At 39.2% G+C, this 17,938-nt stretch overlaps 1 pseudogene; it reads right to left on the reverse strand.

The window, feature by feature from the left end:
- LOC117978239 (sodium/hydrogen exchanger 9B1-like) overlaps positions 1 to 17,938 on the reverse strand; it is a 49,678-nt pseudogene that overhangs the window by 16,698 nt on the left and 15,042 nt on the right.

Consider the following 17,938-nt stretch of genomic DNA (forward strand, 5'->3'; position numbering starts at 1 on the left):
TGGAGCCTTGCTCACTGCTAGCGAAACAGTCTGAAATCCATCTGCGAGGTGGCAGCCTGGCTGGGGGAGGGGCGTCCACCATTGCTGAGGCTTAAGTAGGTAAACAAAGTGGCCAGGGAAGCCTGAACTGGGTGGAGCCCACCGCAGCTCAACAAGGCCCATTGCCTCTAGACTCCACGTCTGTGGGCGGGGATAGCTGAACAAAAGGCAGCAACTTCTGCAGACTTAAATATCCCTGTCTGACAGCTCTGAAGAGAGCAGTGGTTTTCCAAGCATGGCGTTTGAGTTCTGAGAATGGACAGACTGCCTCCTCAAGTGGGTCCCTGACCCCTGTGTAGCCTAACTGGGACACACCTCCCAGTAGGGGCTGACAGACACCTCATATAGGCGGCTGCCCCTCTTGGACGAAGCTTCCAGAGGAAGGATCAGGCAGCAATATTTGCTGTTCTGCAATATTTGCTGTTCTGCAGCCTCCACTGGTGATACCCAGGCAAACAGTGTCTGGAGTGGAACTCCAGCAAACTCCAACAGATCTGCAGCTGAAGGTCCTGACTGTTAGAAGGAAAACTAAAAAACAGAAAGGAATAGTGTCAACATTAACAAAAGATCATCTACACCAAAACCCCATCTGTAGGTCAACAATATCAAAGACCAAAGGTAGATAAAACCAAAAGCATGGGGATAAACCAGAGCACAAAAGCTGAAAATACTAAAAATCAGAGCACCTCTTCTCCTCCAAAGGATCACAGCTCCTTGTCAGCAATGGAACAAAGCTGGATGGAGAATGACTTTGACGAGTTGACAGAAGTAGGCTTCAGAAGGTTGGTAACAACAAACTTCTCCGAGCTAAAGGAGGATGTTGGAACCCATTGCAAGGAAGCTAAAAACCTTGAAAAAAGATTAGACTAATGGCTTACAAGAATAAACAGTGTAGAGAAGACCTTAAGTGACCCAATGGAGCTGAAAACCATGGCACGAGAACTTTGTGACACATGCACAAGCTTCAATAGCCGATTCAATCAAGTGGAAGAAAGGGTATCAGTGATTGAAGATCAAATAAATGAAATAAAGTGAGAAGACAAGGTTAGAGGAACAAGAGTAAAAAGAAATGAAGAAAGCCTCCAAGAAATATGGGACCATGTGCAAAGACCAAATCTATATTTGATTGGTGTACCAGAAAGTGATGAGGAGAATGAAACCAAGTTGGAAAACACTCTTCAGGATATTATCCAGGAGAACTTCCCCAACCTAGCAAGGCAGGCCAACATTCAACTTCAGGAAATACAGAGAACAACACAAACATACGCTTTGAGAAGAGCGATTCCAAGACACATAATTGTCAGATTCACCAAGGTTGAAGTGTAGGAAAAAGTGTTAAGGGCAGCCAGAGAGAAAGGTCAGGTTAGCCACAAAGGGAAGCACATCAGACTAACAGCTGATCTCTTAGTGGAAACCCTACAATCCAGAAGAGAGTGGGGGCCAATATTCAACGTTCTTAAAGAAAATAATTTTCAATCCAGAGTTTCATATCCAGCCAAACTAAGCTTTATAAGTGAAAGAGAAAATAAAATTCTTTACTGACAAGCAAATGCTGAGAGATTTTGTCACCACCAGGCCTGCCTTACAAGAGCTCCTGAAGGAAGCACTAAACATGGAAAGAAACACCCGGTACCAGCCAGTGCAAAAACATGCCAAGTTGTAAAGACCATCAATGCTAGGAAGAAACTGCATCAATTAACGGGCAAATAACCAGCGAATATCATAATGACAGGATCAAATTCACACATAACAATATTAACTGTAAACGTAAATGGGCTAAGTGCCCCAATTAAAGGACACAGACTGGCAAATTGGATAAAGAGTCAAGACCCATCAGTGTGCTGTATTCAGGAGACCCATCTCATGCGCAAATTCACACATAGGCTCAAAATAAAGGGATGGAGGAGGATCTACCAAGAAAATGGAAAACAAAAAAAGGCAGGGGTTGCAATCCTTGTCTCTGATAAAACAGACTTTAAACCAACAAAGATCAAAAAAGACAAAGAAGACCATTACATAATGGTAAAGGGATCAATGCAACAAGAAGAGCTAACTATCCTAAATATATATGCACCCAATACAAGAGCACCCAGATTCATAAAGCAAGTCCTTAGAGACCTACAAAGAGACTTAGACTCCCACACAATAATAATGGGAGACTTTAACACCCAACTGTCAATATTAGAAAGATCAACAAGACAGAAGGTTAACAAAGATATCCAGGACCTGAACTCAGCTCTGCAACAAACAGACCCAATAGACATCCACAGAACTCTCCACCCCAAATCAACAGAGTATACATTCTTCTCAGCACCACATCTCACTTATTCTAAATTTGACCACATAATTGGAAGTAAAGCACTCCTCACCAAATGTAAAAGAACAGAAATCACAACAAACTGTCTCTCAGACCACAGTGCAATCAAATTCGAACTTAGGATTAAGAAGCTCACTCAAAACTGAACAACTACATGGAAACTGAACAATTTGCTCCTGAATGACTACTGGGTAAATAACAAAATGAAGGCAGAAATAAAGATGTTCTTTGAAACCAATGAGAACAAAGACACAATGTACCAGAATCTCTGGGACACATTTAAAGCAGTGTGTAGGGGGAAATTTATAGCACTAAATGCCCAGAAGAGAAAGCAGGAAAGATCTAAAATTGACCCCCTAGCATCACAATTAAAAGAACTAGAGAGGCAAGAGCAAACACATTCAAAAGCTGAGAGAAGGCAAAAAATAAGATCAGAGCAGAGCTGAAGGAGACAGAGACACAAAAAAACCTTCAAAAAAGCAATGAATCCAGGAGCTGGTTTTTTGAAAAGATCAACAAAATTGATAGACTGTTAGCAAGAATAATAAAGAAGAAAAGAGAGAGGAATCAAATAGATGCAATAAAAATGATAAAGGGGATATCACCACTGAGCCCAGGGAAATAAAAACTACCATCAGAGAATACTATAAACACCTCTACACAAATAAACTTGAACATGTAGAAGAAATGGATAAATTCTGGGACACATACACCCTTGCAAGACTAAACCAGGAAGAAGTTGAATCTCTGAATAGTCCAATAACAGGCTCTGAAATTGAGGCAATAATTAATAGCCTACCAACCAAAAAAAAGTCCAGGACCAGATGGATTCACAGCTGAGTTCTACCAGAGGTACAAAGAGGAGCTGGTACCATTCTTTCTGAAACTTTTCCAATCAACAGAAAAAGACAGAATCCTCCCTAATTCATTTTATGAGGCCAACATCATCCTGATACCAAAGCCTGACAGAGACACAACAACAAAAAAAGAGAATTTTAGACCAATATCCCTGATGAACATTGATGCAAATATCCTCAATAAAATACTAACAAATTGAATCCAGCAGCACATCAAAAAGCTTATCCACCATTATCAAGTTGGCATCCCTAGGATTCAAGACTGGTTCAACATACACAAATCAATAAACGTAATCCATCATATAAACAGAACCAAAGACAAAAACCACACGATTATCTTAATAGATGCAGAAAAAGCCTTTGACAAAATTCAAAAGCCCTTCATGCTAAGAACTCTCAATAAACGAGGTATTGATGGGACGTATCTCAAAATAATAAGAGCTATTTATGACAAAACCACAGCCAATATCATACTGAATGGACAATAACTGGAAGCATTCCCTTTGAAACCTGGCACAAGACAAGGATTCCCTCTCTCACCACTCCTATTCAACATAGTCTTGGAAGTTCTGGCCAGGGCAATCAGGCAAAAGAATGAAATAAAGGGTATTCAATTAGGAAAAGAGGAAGTCAAATTGTCCCTGTCTGCAAATGACATGATTGTATATTTACAAAACCCCATCATCGCAGCCCAAAATCTCCTTCAGCTGATAAGCAACTTCAGCAAAGTCTCAGGATACAAAATCAATGTGCAAAAATCACAAGCATTCCTATACACCAATAACAAACAGAGAGCCAAATCATGAGTGAACTCCCATTCACAATTGCTTCAAAGAGAATAAAATACCTAGGAATCCAACTTACAAGGGACATGAAGGTCCTCTTCAAGGAGAACTACAAACCACTGCTCAACAAAATAAAAGAGAACACAAACAAATGGAAGAACATTCCATGCTCATGGGTAGGAAGAATCAATATCATGAAAATGGCCATACAGCCAAAGGTAATTTATAGATTCAATGCCTTCCCCATCAAGCTACCAATGACTTTCTTCACAGAATTGGAAAAAACAACTTTAAAGTTCATATGGAACCAAAAAATAACCTGCATTGCCAAGTCAATCCTAAGCAAAAAGAACAAAGCTGGAGGCATCACACTACCTGACTTCAAACTACACTACAAGGCTACAGTAACCAAAACAGCATGGTACTGGTGCCAAAACAGAGATACAGACAAATGAAACAGAATAGAGCCCTTGGAAATAATACCACACATCTACAACCATCTGATCTTTGACAAACCTGACATAAACAAGAAATGGGGAAAGGATTCCCTATTTAATAAATGGTGCTGGGAAAACTGGCTAGCCATATGTGGAAAGCTGAAACTGGATCCCTTCCTTACACCTTATATAAAAATTAATTCAAGGTGGATTAAAGACTTAAATGTCAGACCTAAAACCATAAAAACCCTAGAAGAATACCTAGGCAATACCATTCAGGACATAGGCATGGGCAAGGAATTCATGACTAAAACACCAATAGCAATGGCAACAAAAGCCAAAATTGACAAATGAGATCTAATTAAATTCAAGAGCTTCTGCACAGCAAAAGAAACTACCATCAGAGTGAACAGACAACCTACAGAATGGGAGAAAATTTTTACAATCTACCCATCTGACAAAGGGCTAATATCCAGACTCTACAAAGAACTTAAACAAATTTATATGAAAAAATCAAACTACCCCATCAAAAAGTGGGCAAAGGGTATGAACAGACACTTCTCAAAAGAAGACATCTATGCAGCCAACAGACACATGAAAAAATGCTCATCATCACTGGCCATCAGAGAAATGCAAATCAAAACCACAATGAGATACCATCTCACACCAATTAGAATGGTGATCATTAAAAGTTCAGGAAACAACAGGTGCTGGAGAGGATATGGAGAAATAGGAATGCTTTTACACTGTTGGTGGGAGTGTAAACTAGTTCAATCATTGTAGAAGACAGTGTGGCAATTCCTCAAGGATCTAGAACTAGAAATACCATTTCACCCAGCCATCCCATTACTGGGCATACACCCAAAGGATTGTGAATCATGCTGCTATAAAGACACATGCACACGTATGTTTATTGCGGCACTATTCACAATAGCAAAGACTTGGAGCCAACCTAAATGTCCATCAATGATAGACTGGATGAAGAAAATGTGGCACATATAAACCATGGAATACTATGCAGCCATAAAAAGGATGAGTTCATGTCCTTTATAAGGACATGGATGAAGCTAGAAACCATCATTCTGAGAAAACTATTGCAAGGACAGAAAACTAAACACCACATGTTCTCACTCATAGGTGGGAATTGAACAATGAGAACACTTGGACACAGGGTGGGGAACATCACACACTGGGGCCTGTCATGGAGTGGGGGGAGGGGGGGATAGCATTAGGAGATATATCTAATGAAAATGACGAGTTAATGGGTGCAGCACACCAACATGACACATATATACATATGTAACAAACTGGCACATTGTGCACATGTACCCTAGAACTTAAAGTATAATAATAGAAAAACTATGACACTCTCCTACATACCATATCTGTACAAAACTTATAAATTTTAGATAACCATCCAGAGATATTTCTCTAATTCTTGGAAAAAATATCAACATTGAAAACATCAAAAAAATTAAATAGTTCTTTTTTCGTCCAAAAAACAAAAAAAGAACAATAGGTAATCCTCCCTAACTCATTTTATGAGGCCAGCATCATCCTGGTACCAAAGCCTGGCAGAGATACAACAAAAAAAGAGAATGTTAGACCAATATCCTTGATGAACATCGATGTGAAAATCCTCAATAAAATACTGGCAAACCAAATCCAGCAGCACATCAAAAAGCTTATCCACCACGATCAAGTGGGCTACATTCCTGGGATGCAAGGCTGGTTCAACATATGCAAATCAATAAACGTAATCCATTACATAAACAGAACCAAAGACAAAAACCACATGATTATCTCAATAGATACAGAAAAGACCTTCGACAAAATTCAACACTCCTTCATGCTAAAAACTCTCAATAAACTAGGTATTGATGGAACGTATCTCAAAATAATAAGAGCTATTTATGACAAACCCACAGCCAATATCATACTGAATGGGCAAAAACTGGAAGCATTCCTTTTGAAAACTGGCACAAGACAAGGATGCCCTCTCTCACCACTCTTATTCAACATGGTGTTGGAAGTTCTGACCAGTGGAATCAGGCAGGAGAAAGAAATAAATGGTATTCAGTAAGGAAAAGATGAAGTCAAATTGTCCCTGTTTGCAGATGACATGTTTGTATATTTAGAAAACCCCACCGTCTCAGCCCAAAATCTCCTTAAGCTGATAAGCAACTTCAGCAAAGTCTCAGGATACAAAATCAATGTGCAAAAATCACAAGCATTCCTATACACCATTAATAGACAAACAGAGAGCCAAATCATGAGTGAACTCCCATTCACAATTGCTTCAAAGAGAATAAAATACCTAGGAATCCAACTTACAAGGGATGTGAAGGACCTCTTCAAGGAGAACTACAAACCACTGCTCAACGAATTAAAAGAGGACACAAACAAATGGAAGAATATTCCACGCTTATGGATAGGAAGAATCAATATCATGAAAATGGCCATACTGCACAAAGTAATTTATAGATTCAATACCATCCCCATCAAGCTACTAATGACTTTCTTCACAGAATTGGAAAAAAACTACTTTAAAGTTCATATGGAACCCAAAAAGAGCCTGCATTGCCAAGACAATCCTAAGCAAAAAGAACAAACCTGGAGGCATCACACTACCTGACTTCAAACTATACTACAAGGCTACGGTAACCAAAACAGCATGGTACTTGTGCCAAAACAGATATATAGACCAATGGAACAGAACAGAGGCCTCAGAAATAAGACCACACATCTACAGCCATTTGATCTTTGACAAACCTGACAAAAACAAGAAATGGGGAAAGGATTGCCTATTTAATAAATGATGCTGGGAAAACTGGCTAGCCATATGTAGAAAGCTGAAACTGGATCCCTTCCTTACATCTTATACAAAAATTAATTCAAGATGGATTAAAGACTTAAATGTTAGACCTAAAACCATAAAAACCCTAGAAGAAAACCTAGGAAATACCATTCAGGCCATAGGCATGAGCAAGGACTTCATGACTAAAACACCAAAAGCAATGGCAACAAAAGCCAAAATTGACAAATGGGATCTAATTAAACTAAAGAGCTTCTGCACGGCAAAAGAAACTGCCATCAGAGTGAACCAGGCAACATACAGAATGGGAGATAAATTGCAATCTACCCATTTGACAAAGAAAGAATTCAAACAAATTTACAAGAAAAAAACAACCCCATCAAAAAGTGGGCAAAGATATGAATAGACACTTCTCCAAAGAAGACATCTATGCAGCTAACAGACACAAGAAGAAAAGCTCATCATCACTGGTCATCAGAGAAATGCAAATCAAAACCACAATGAGATACCATCTCACACCAATTAGAATGGCGATCATTAAAAGGTCAGGAAACAACAGGTGCTGGAGAGGATATGGAGAAATAGGAAAGCTTTTACACTGTTGGTGGGAGTGTAAACTAGTTCAACCATTGTGAAAGACATTGTGATGATTCCTCCAGGATCTAGAACTAGAATTACCATTTGACCCAGCAATCCCATTACTGGGTATATACCCAAAGGATTATAAATCATGCTACTATAAAGACACATGCACATGTATGTTTATTGCGGCACTATTCACAATAGCAAAGACTTGGAACCAACCCAAATGTCCATTAATGATGGACTGGATTAAGACATGTGACACATATACACCATGGAATACTATGCAGCCATAAAAAAGGATGAGTTCATGTCCTTTGCAGGGAGATAGATGAAGCTGGAAACCATCATTCTCAGCAAAACTATCACAAGGACAGAAAACCAAACACCGCATGTTCTCACTCATAGATGGGAATTGAACAATGAGATCACTTGGACACAGGGCTGGGAACATCACACACTGGGGCCTGTTGTGGGGTGGAGGGCTGGGGGAGGGAGAGCATTAGCAGAAATACCTAACGTAAATGATGAGTTGATGGGTGCAGCAAACCAACATGGCACATGTATACCTATGTATCAAACCTGCACGTTGTGCACATGTACGCTAGAACTTAAGGTATAACAGCAACAACAACAACAAACTTTTCTTCTACCAGATGTCCTCAGTCATCTCTCTCAATTTCAAAGTTCCATAAATCTGTAGGGCAGGGGCAAAATGCCACCAGTCTCTTTGATAAAGCATAGCAAGAGTGACCTTTACTTCAGTTCCCAACAAGTTGTTCATCTCCATCTCGGACGTCCTCAGCCTGGACTTCACTGTCCAAGTCACTATCAGCAGTTTGGTCAAAGCCATTCAACAAGTCTCTAGGCAGTTCCAAACTTTCCCACATCTTCTGGTCTTCTTCTGAGTCCTCCCAACTGTTCCAAACTCTGCACATTACACACTTCCAAAGTCACTTCCACATTCTCAGGTATCTTATAGCAATACTCCATTACCTCAGTATGAAAATCTGTATTAGTCATGGTTCTCTAGAGGGATAGAACTAATAGGATATATATATATATGAAAGGGAGTTTATTAAGGAGAATTGAATCACACCATCACAAAGTGAAGTCCTACAACAGGCCATCTGCAAGTTGAGGAGCAAGGAATCTAGTATTGGCTCAGTCCGAGTCCCAACACCTCAAAAGTAGGGAAACCGACAGGCCAGCTTTGAGTCTCTGGATGAAGGCCTGAGAGCCCCTGGAAAACAACTGGAGTAAGTCCAAGAGTCCAAAAGCCAAAGAACCTGGACTCTGATATTTGAGTGCAGGAAACATCCAGCATGGGAGAAAGATGAGGGCCAGAAAGCTCAGCAAGTCAGCTTCTCCTAACCTTCTTCTGCCTGCTTTATTCTAGCCATGCTGGCAGCTGATTGTATGGTGCCCACCCACATTGAGGGTGGATCTGCCTTTCCCAGTCCACTAAATAAATGTTAATCTCCTTTGGCAACACCCTCACAGACAACCGGGAACAATACTTTGGATCCTTCAATCCAATCATGTTGACACTTACTTAATATTAACCTTCACAATGTAATATTCATCCCATTTGTAATTTTTCTTTAATATACAAGCTCCTTGAGAACATGCACCACTTGATCTTGTCTCTCTGTTGTGTTGGGAGGCAGTGGAGAAGAGAAGAGTTAAATGTGTGGGTGTGGAGTGAGACTGCCAGATCTGCATCTTGGCTCCCCTACTTATTGGATCTCTGTCCTTGAGTAAATTACTTAACATCTTTCTCAGTTTCCTTACCTGTAAATGAGTGGTGACATATATGGAACTTAGAACAAGAGCCAAGCAAGTATTCAGTAAAAGCTAATGTTGTTGCCTACTGTTTATTCTCAGTGTTTGGCATAGTAGCCGACAAAAGGAAGAGGAATTTTTTTTCTTTTTTTCAGACAGTCTCCCTCTGTCACCCAGGCTGGAGTGCAGTGGTGTGATCTTGGCTCACTGCAACCTCTGCCTCTTGGTTTCAAGTGATTCTTGTGCCTCAGCCCCCTGAGTAGCTGGGATTACAGGCCTGTGCCACCACACCCAGCTAACTTTTTGTATTTTTAGTGCAGATGGAGCTTTGCTATGTTGGCCAGGCTGGTCTTGAACTCATGTCCTCAAGTGATCCCCCCGCTTTGGCCCCCGAAGTGTTGGGATTATAGGCGTGAGCCATTGGGCCCAGCCTGGAAATATTTTTTGAAACATGACTGATAACAATATTTTTTGAAAGAATGACAGATACCAATCATGAAGGAAAAGATTTTCACAATTGACAATAAAAAACTTTAACTTCTGAATGGTAAAAAGAGTGAGAAAATTAAAAGCCAAATTACAAATTGAAAAAACTAAAGTATATAAAACAAAGGTTTTCATTCTCAATTTAATGCAGAATCTTGACAAATCAAAAAGAACAAAAGGTGAACCCACCTAAAAGAAATAGGCAAAAAACTTTCAAGAAAAGCAATTTACAAAATGCCAATGACTAATAAACATGGATATTTAACATCACTAGTATTCAAAGTACTTCATTTATAGAGATCCCTCCTTCACCTATCAAATTAGCAAAGATGAAAAAGGCTAGTAATACCAAGTTTTGAAGAGAGGTGAGAGGAAATGACAAGTTTATGTACCCTGGTAGGACATGATATTGTGGCAATATGTTTCAGAACACTCATAAATGTATATACCTTTTAGATCAACAATTACACTTTTAAGCTTAAGAAAATATGAAGATTAGGTACAAATATTTCTCTATATGTTCAACTAAGTATTTTTTTTTATTAAAAAAAATTTTTTTGAGACAGAGTCTCGCTCTGTTGCCCAGGCTGGATAGCTCACTACAGCCTCTGCCTCCTGGGTTCAAGTGATTCTTCTGCTTCATCCTCCTGAGTAGCTGGGATTACAGATGCCCACCACCATGCCCGGCTAAGTTTTATATTTTTAGTGGAGACGGGGTTTCACCATGTTGGTTGGCCAGGCTGGTCTTGAACTCCTGACCTCAAGTGATCCACCCTTCTTGGCCTCCCAAAGTGCTGGGATTATAGGTTTGAGCCACCATGCCCGGCCAATTTTTTAATTGAAAAAATATTTTTATAGCAGCACAACTAAGTATTATTTTAATAGTAAATATTGGAGTTAACTTTAATTTTGAACAGGATAAGTAATCATGATGCAGCACATTGAATACTCTTTCATTAAGCTAAACAACTATTAAAAATGATATACAAATACATTTACTGGAAAGAAACATGTTTGTGATATACAGTTAAGTGTAAAACAATTCAGGTTATAAGAACATATTAGGCTGGGTGCGATGGCTCACGCCTGTAATCCCAGCACTTTGGGAAGCCGAGGCAGGCAGATCACGAGGTCAGGAGATCAAGACCATCCTGGCTAACACGGTGAAACCCTGGCTCAACTAAAAATACAAAAAAAATTAGCCGGGCATGGTGGCGGGCGCCTGTAGTCCCAACTACTTGGGAGGTTGAGGCAGGAGAATGGCATGAACCCGGGAGGCAGAGCATGCAGTGAGCCGAGATTGTGCCACTGCACTCCAACCTGGGTGACAGAGCAAGACTCCGCCTCAAAAAAAAAAAAATAAAAGAACATACTGGTCAATATTCACTGATTTTTATAAGAATATTTGACAGAGAGAGAGGGGGAAGGGAAGGGAAGGGGGAGGAAAGGGGAAAGGAAGGGAAGGGAAGAAGGGAAGGGAAGGGAATATGGGTGGATTTATATCAAAAGGTTCAGAAGGAAATGATTCTTTTCTTCTGGATGTGACTATTACAGATTTTATTTTTAACTTTTCCTCTTTTTCTTATTTATTTATATTTTCTTATTTTAAGAGAAACTATAAAACTATATATATTACTTTTCAACTTAAAAATAGTTTAGTGCTTCAATAATACAGAAGACTCAAACATTGCAGATAATTAAAGCATTACTAAATGTGGAAATGTTTAGTTTCACAATTTCTGTAGTGATATTCAAGACCAGATATCACCTTGGGAATCAGAACTGGTGCAGGATCTTGTCCTAACACTACCAAAAAGGCATATGGCTGTCCCAGCTCTGTATGTTTATGTTGTCTTATAATAGAGCAACCAGTTGTTTATTAGGATGGCCAAAAAGGCACATTTCAAAAATGCCTATTAAAATATTAGTAGTACAAATAATACTGCTGCTTAATTTTTTCTAATGAGAACTGATAAAATTCAAAAGCAACATAGGCAGATAAATAGTAATAATATGGTTTATCAAATTAAGTGTCACATGATTATTAAAGTGAGATCATGCGTGTTAAGTAGTGGTATCTTAAGCCACTGAAATATCTTCCTTGGTCTGGAATGAGCTTTCTATGGAGATTAAAAAGATGTTAAATTGAACAGTCTTGGTTAATAAATGAAGAAGCAAAGCCAGAAACCCTGTTTAAAGAACTAACAAGAAAGGTCATGAATGATCTGGTGGTTGTTATATTTTCTTGTTTACCCGAGGAGAAGACTATGCTCAAGCATGTATTGAATCCAGTGATAGCCAGAATGTCATCCATACTGCTAGCAGCCATTAGTAAGGTTGGAATGTCTTCCTCAACACCATATCCATTTTCTTGCAACACCATCGTGTAAAGGACAACAACAGCAGGAGAGACAGCACCTAGAACAAAACTGAAAGAAAGAATGAAAATTAATTTAAAAGCATCTTTTTAATCAAGTAGTGTTTTATAAGTACAACTAGTTTATAATAAATTTATAACAAACATTGTTTAGAAGAATTTCAAATTTGAGTGAATGCAATTTAATGGTGATAAAACTTTTCATGCATTGTTTAGTGCTGGCTAAAATTTTATACAGACGTGGTTTAAAATGTTGGGCTGAGCACAGGTTGCAGCCTCTCCCTCTATTCCTAAATCCTTTGAAGTGAAGATGTAAAGGTAATAGAAAAATTCATAACCTAACTAGAAAGCAAAAGGTGAATCATCAATGGACAAGAAACTAAGTATATGCCAGAAAGAAAAGAGACAGACAATTTAGGATTGAAAAAAGTAAACCATAAACCAAAATGTGTGTAAATAAGATTGCCTCAAAAGATACATGTGTTTCTAAAAGTGGTCCAAGCCCTGAAATGACAGACGCTGGGAGCAGGAGAGACCTCTGGGGAAACCAAATAGTTGATTATTTGGAGTACCACTGTAAGAATGGTCAGACAAATCTACCTTCCACACATTTCCTAACTCTTGAGTAAATAAGTAAGGAAGGAAGGAAGGAACAGAGTTGTCTGCCCAAAAAAACAAGTGTGGCCACCTAAGTTACAAAGGCAAATGAGAACATTTCTGGAGTGGTTGATGACACCCATGAGGAATGGGGAGGCTCCTGCTCAGAATACCTTCTGTTGGCATATCTTATCCAGAATTTCACCTCATCTCTTCTACATTAACTTTATAAAGCGTGAAGTATATCCTGTGTAGAAATGCTTTTGGTGCTCCTGCCAGAATCCATTTACCAGGTCAATGAACACATCTCCCAGTGCTTCTTGTTGGCTGCTAATATCTGCAGGTTTCTAGAACCCTTGTCCTGCTGACAAGCACCTACCTGGGAATACTAGGAAGGTTGTGCACCCCTCTACTTTCCCTCCAGACAGCATCTGCCAATGATGGACTGATGTGAGATTTGCTTCTGGCTGTACAACTCTATGGCACAGTTTATGCTACAGATTTCCCTGTGGTCTCAAGAAGAGACTAGACTTCTCTAAGACCACGTACTGGTCTAGTTCAGTGGTTCCTGAACTCTGCTGCACATTGTAATCACCTGTTGTATTATTTTTCTCATTTTGCTTAACAAGTCATCCCCAAACATAGCAGCTTAAAACAACAAATATTTATTGTCTTATGACTTCTGTGGGTCAGGAATCTGGGCATGGCTTAGTTGTATGCCTTGACTTAAGATTTCCCATGAGGTAGGGTGGGGTGGAGAAGATCTGCTTCCAAGTTTACTCATGTAGCCATTGCAGGCTTCAGTTTTTTCCAGCGGGGTTTTCTCCACAGGGCTGCCTCAGGACATGGCAGCTGGCTTCCCCAGGAATAAGTGATCAAAGAGAATTTAATCCACAACATCAATTGAAAACACAAAGTATCTAAGAACAAACCTGTGAAGACAGTCTATACTTTTATAAAAATTGTGAATATAATAATATAATAATTAAGATAATACCTGGATACTTAGAGAGACATTTCACAAGTGTGAACTAAAAAGCCCCAATTTTACCATCGCCCAACACCACGCCTGTCTAGTTTTTGTGTTTTTAGTAGATATGGTGTTTCACCATTTTGGCCAGGCTGGTCTTGAACTCCTGACCTCAAGTGATATGCCTGCCTTGGCCTCCCAAAGTGCTGGGATTATAGGTGTGAGCCACCACGCCCGGCCAAAGCCTCAATAATATAAAGATGTAATCTCTCCCCCAAATGAATTAATCAGAGATACACCAATCAAAATCTTTGCAGGGATTTTTACTGAGCTTGACAAGCTGATTATAAAATTCATTTGGAAGAATAAGATCTTAGAATGAAAGATCAAGTAAACTTAAGAAAACAAGATACTGTTTTTGTAAAGGTAAAATAGTTAAAACTAAATAATAGTGACATATAAATAGACAAAATAAATTGGAAGAAAAGAGAATACAAAGTGTGGAAACAAATCTATGGGGTTTGTTACATCATACAATTGGTATTTTAAATCAGTGGGAGAAAGAAAGAAATCTTTCACAAATGGTGTTGAGATAACTATTTATGTGGAAAGGAATATAGATAGATCCTTACACATAATAAATGTTAAAAGCTCAAAAGGAAAAGTAGTAATAAGAAAATGTAGTGGGCTAGGCGTGATGGCTCACACCTGTAATCCCAGCATTTTGGGAGGCTGAGGTGGACAGATCAGGAATCTGAGACCAGCCTGGCCAACATGGTGAAACCAATAGCTGGGTGCAGTGGTGCATGCCTGTAGTCCCAGCTACTTGGGAGGTTGAGGCAGGAGAATCACTTGAACCTGGGAGGTGGAAGTTGCAGTGAGCTGAGATCATGCCACTGCACTACAGCCTGGGTGACAGCAAGACTCTGAACAACAAAAAAAGATGTAGAATAATATATTTGTGATCATGAGGTAAAAAGGACCTTTTGAATGATACATACAAAGGCATTAGACATAAAAAGAGATTTTGAAACATTCAATTATATTAAAGTAGTACTTCAAAAGCAACTTCAAAAGTACTATAATAAAGTACTACTTCAAAAGCAATTCTGCTCTTTCTCCCCCTTTTTCTCTTTTTCATTTTCAAAGTCAAGTGAACGGTGTTGTGTATTGGCAATTCTGTCTGTTGAAAATAACAAAATACACTTCTTAGAGTGAAAAAAAAACCATCACAAAGAAAACTAAATATCTACTGATATTTGCAATACATATAATTTACAAATGCAGATAACAGATATAATTAATAAAGAAGACCAACTCAACAAAAAAATGGACAAAGGATATGAACAGGCTAGTTACAGATAAGGAAAAACTGAAGGACAACACATATATAAAAGATATTCAAGCTTGTGAATAATCACAGAAATGCAAATTAAAATAACAAAAATATGCCATTTTTCAATTATCAGACTGGAAAACATTATAAAATTTAATAATATCAAGGATTTGCAAGGATTTTCAAGAACAACAGGTACGCTCATAAGCTGTTGGTATTAGGGCAAATTAAAGTGGCCATACCGAAAGGATTTTGGCAGTATACATCAAACTAAAAATGCATGTAACCCAGGTAACTATTCTAGACAAACTTATATTTATGTAAAATGAGACAAATAAAATGCCATTTTTGTGATAACATTGTAAATAAAATCTGCTGTTGACATACAATGTAATCTTATACAATTAAAAGGAATAAACTACATGTGTATCCATCTTGAGATGGATAAACCTCAAGACTATTGTTGAGTGAAAAGAACAAATTGTAAAGTAAAATTTTCCTGGGTATGATTAAGTAAAAATGCGCAAAATAATACTCTTTTTTTCTCTGGGTTCACAAATACATGTGTTAGAAGTCCAGAACATTATTTTTAAAGATCTAGAATGATAACATAAAACTCAGGAAGATGCTGCCACTCTGTCTCCAGCGGCACGTGAGTGCACCCCACAACACCATTGCCCCGGCTGGAACGTGCAAGTATGCAGAACACCCCATCCCACTCCTGCCGGCACTGCACCCCTGCCAACACATGCATACCTGCTGTGTGCTGCTGCTGCTGGCACATATGTGTGAGATCACTACAATGAAGCACTTTGGCTGGCACACCCCATCAGAGTGTTGTTGCCAGTGGACTGGGAACACCTCAGTGCTTAACATTGAAGGGCCAGACAACAAATCCGTGGGTATGGTACCAGCCTTGCAAAGTTAGAGCACGCCATTCAGGAGTGCTGAGCTGAGCCTTTGCCCCCTGAAATCTTCCAGAAATGAAGCCATTTGATTGAAACTACCTTGTGCCACAGTCAAACCCTCAACATCATTAAAGAATATAAAAAAGGAAAAAACTCCATCCAAAGGACAGTGATTCAAAACATTAAAGGAACCTTAGCCCACACAGATGTGAAAGAACCAGTGCAAGAACTCTGGCAATGTAAAAAGCCAGAATGTCTTCCTGTCTTCAAGCAATCATACTAACTCTCCAACAATGGTTATTAACCAGGATTAAATGACAGACATATAATTCAGAATCTGGATAGAAACAAAGATCACTGAGATTCAGAAGAAAGTCAAAATCCAATCCAAATAATCTAAGGAATCCAATAAGATGACATAAGAGCTGAAAGATGAAATAGGCATTTTAAGAAAGAACCAAACTAAAATGATAGAGCTGAAAAATGCACCTCAAGAATTTCATAATACAATAACAAATACTAACAGCAGAACGGACCAAGCTGAGGAAAGAATCTCAGATCTCAAAGACCACTTCTTTGAATCAACTCAGTCAGATGAAAATAAAGAACAAAAAAGAGTGAACAAAACCTCTGAGAAATCTGAGATTATGTAAAGAGACCAAACATATGACTCAAGGCATCACTCAAAGAAAGGGAGAAAGAACAAGCAAGTTGGAAAACATATTTGAGGATACTGCCCACAAAAATTTCCCAAATCTTGCTAGATAAGTCACAATTTAAATCCAGGAAATGCAGAGAATCCTGTGAGATACTATAAAAGATGACCATCCCCAAGACAGACAGTCATCAGATTCTCCAAGGTCAACATGAAATAAAAAAATATGAAAGGCAGCTAAAGTGAAGGGGCAGGTCAAATACAAAGGGAATCCCATCAGGCTAACAGTGGAACTATAAGATACTCTACAATCCAAAAGAAATTGGGGGCCTATATTCAGCATTCTTTTTTTTTTCGAGACAGAGTCTCACTCTGTTGCCCAGGCTGGAGTGCACTGGTGCTATCTGGGCTCACTGCAACCTCGACTTCCTGGGTTCAAGCAATTCTTCTCCCTCAGCCTCCCAAGTAGCTGGGACTACAGGTGCACACCACAACACCCGGCAATTTTTTGTAATTTTAGTAGAGACAGGATTTCACCATATTGGCCATGGTGGTCTCAAATTCCTGACCTCGTGATCTGCCCACCTCGGCCTCTCAAAGTGCTGGGATTACAGGTGTGAGCCACCATGCCTGGCCTTCAGCATTCTTAAAAAAAAAATACTTGGCCGGGTGTGGTGGTTCATGCCTGTAATCCCAGCACTTTGGGAGGCTGAGGGGGGCGGAACACAGGGTCAAGAGATCAAGACCATCCTAGCCAACATGGTGAAACCTCATCTCTAATAAAAATACAAAAATTAGCTGGGCATGGTGGTGCATGTCTGTAGTCCCAGCTACTCGGGAGGCTGAGGCAAGAGAATCACTTAACCCAGGAGGTGGAGGTTGCAGTGAGCCGAGATAGCACCACTGCACTCCAGCCTGGGGACAAAGCAAGACTCTGTCGCCAAAAAAAAAAAAAAAAAAAATTCAACCAAGAACTTAATATCCAGCCAAAC

Source organism: Pan paniscus, chromosome 23 (genome assembly GCF_029289425.2).
Source record: "Pan paniscus chromosome 23, NHGRI_mPanPan1-v2.0_pri, whole genome shotgun sequence".
NCBI classification, from domain to species: domain Eukaryota; kingdom Metazoa; phylum Chordata; class Mammalia; order Primates; family Hominidae; genus Pan; species Pan paniscus.